Below are 2,777 nucleotides of genomic sequence, written 5' to 3' on the forward strand. Positions count from 1 at the left end.
TATAGGGCATTGCACGAAGATGCGATTTCTAGGTGCATTTCCAATGCCTTGCGAAATGATGCGATTCCTCGAGACTCATGAAAAGTGGAGGTTTATATGCGGGTCGGAAGGCAATTAAATTTTTATTCTTTATATAAATATATATATATTTTTTTTTTTTTTGCAATAAAGATTTTTAGCTGTTGTTTGATGCAAATTAAAATTAGATTTGTAAAAATTTTAATAAAATTTAATAAAATATGTGATTGAAAAATTATGATTCCATAAAATGTATGATTAAAATTAATTATTAATTTTAACTTAAGAGTATGTTTAATTGGTATGAAAAATATCGCCTACAAAAGAAAATATTTTTCATCTTTTGTGGAAAACAAAAACCACATCTACTCAAGAAAAATGTTTTTCTTAAAAATAAGGAAAATTAGGCATATTTTCAAAAGTTGGAAAATATTTTCCATGAAAAAAATAGCAATCAAACACTCCAAATAGGAATTTGGGTAGAAAACTGATATTTTCTATGAAAAACAAATGTAATCAAACACACTAAATTAAGCCCCCGTTTGGTTCCCATTATTTTTTCATTAAAATGAAAAATTTGACTGTTATCCATCACATCAAACCACTAAATTTAAATTTTTATCTCTTGTGTGGGGCCCGTAACTACTATATTTTTTATTCTCATTCTTCCAAAAATAAGAAACAAACGGGAGCTAAAACTGGACTTAATTTATTTATGTCCAATATTTGTGTTGTACTTTTATCATTAATATTATGCCCTTTTTTGATAGAAATTAAAATTATAATTTTAGTAAATTTTGATTAAAATATAATTGAATGTGTAATTGAAAAGTTATGAAATATGTGATTAAAATTAATTATTAATTTTGATTTAAATTTTATTCAATTTTTTTAACGGCACCTAACATGGACTTTATTGAATAATAAATCTTGTCTTTAATTTTATTAGGTTAAAAAAATGGATGGCAAGGATTAATAAAAATTATTTGCCCTTAATATTTTAAATAAACTAATAACAAATTTGAAAGTTTAACAAAAAGAAAAAAAAATTAATTCCAACAAATTTATGGATAGAAGCGATCTTTAATGATAAGATATGCTAATTAATTAAGTCCTTATTTGGCCACTATTATAATAAGAATTTTGACAATTCTGTATTTTGGAATAGTAATTTTTTTAAGAATATGTGATTAAAAAAGAAGAAAAAGTTTTTAGATTACGTGTAATAATATTTTATTGGAGAATTTATAATTGATAAGAAGATAGAGAGAAAATGAATTGTGATTTTAATGGGGTTGAATAGGGATTGAAGGTTAAATATAAAATACGGCTAAAAAGTTGGAAATATAAAAGAAAAAATAAAAAATAGAGAACTTTCATTAGGATTAAAATGTGGTGGAAGCCATGCTGTTAATATAATTATTCATTTCTAATCCATAACTAAAGCTGTTAAACTTTTTAAGATTGGGGTTCACATTATCTCAAAACTAATAATTAAAAACAAGGGATTTCGGCCAAAATTTATGAAAAGAGTCAAAGTTTAGGGATAATGGCTATAAGCCACCCTTTTGACTCTCTATTAAATTAAATTTTATTTTTCTCTCTCATATTTTTAATTTTTCAATTTTTCATAAAATAATATTACACGTTAATCGAAAACTCTCTTCTTTTTCAATCACCTATTCTATAAAAATAAAAGTACTATTCTTCCCATTAAAATTTAAATAATGAGGGCAAAAGGGGGCTACTTAACCTTTAAATGAATAGAAGGAAATTTTGCACAAATGGCCTCAACATATCTCCATTCAAAACGTTACTCACTCCGTCTAATAAAAATAGTCGTATTTCTTTGTTCATATAGATTAAGAATATTTAGTTAATGTAGTTGAAATAATAAATTTTATTTTCAATTTTCCTAATATATCCCTACATTATTACAAATCAATACTTCAAGGTAATTAATTTATGCATGCAATAATAAAGGTAATTAAAATAATTTTTGTACTAGTCATTGTTTAACACAAAAATCAGAATAAATAACATTTCAAAGTCATCCGATATTCAAGGGTGAATAAATGATGACAATATATGATGCTGGGCATTTTTTATACTCCAAATACAAATGAAAAATGTCATGGAAAATGATTTTTTTTAATTTTTAATTTATTGATCCAACTACAATTAAATAATGGAGTGATTTATATTTTGTGATAACAAAGCACATTAAATAAAGATATATTAGAAAATTAATATTTTATTAAATAAAGATATATTAGAAAATTAATATTTTAACTAAACTCTCAAATAAAAAACATGACTTTAATTTGAGGCAAAAGAAAAAGAACAAAGGGACTATCTTTCTAGGACGGGGAGAGTATTCTCTAGTTGTAGTATTTTATTGATTGATTTTTTTAATAAAAATGTGTATTTCATTGATTTTAACATCAAGTTTTACGTCTATCACTAATGTTATTCCTTAATTGGTCATTAAATTCCTATAGATCAACTTTATTCCATATACGCAAATGCTTTGTGCATAAACAATATTAAATATTTTAAATACAAATGTCGTTTTGTATTGTTTGTCGTTAGAAATTTTTAGTAAAGTTAGTGTATTATAAGTTTGTTTCAAGGTTAATTTATAAATGTTCAATGAAATTTTTGTGGAATTTTAAGTTAATCTTAGCCTATATTAAGTCTCTCATTTTTACAAAAATTCATTTTTTCAAAACTTATTTTCAACCATACATAATTTTATA

The sequence above is a fragment of the Olea europaea genome, unplaced genomic scaffold (genome assembly GCF_002742605.1).
Source record: "Olea europaea var. sylvestris unplaced genomic scaffold, O_europaea_v1 scaffold1126, whole genome shotgun sequence".
NCBI lineage: Eukaryota > Viridiplantae > Streptophyta > Magnoliopsida > Lamiales > Oleaceae > Olea > Olea europaea.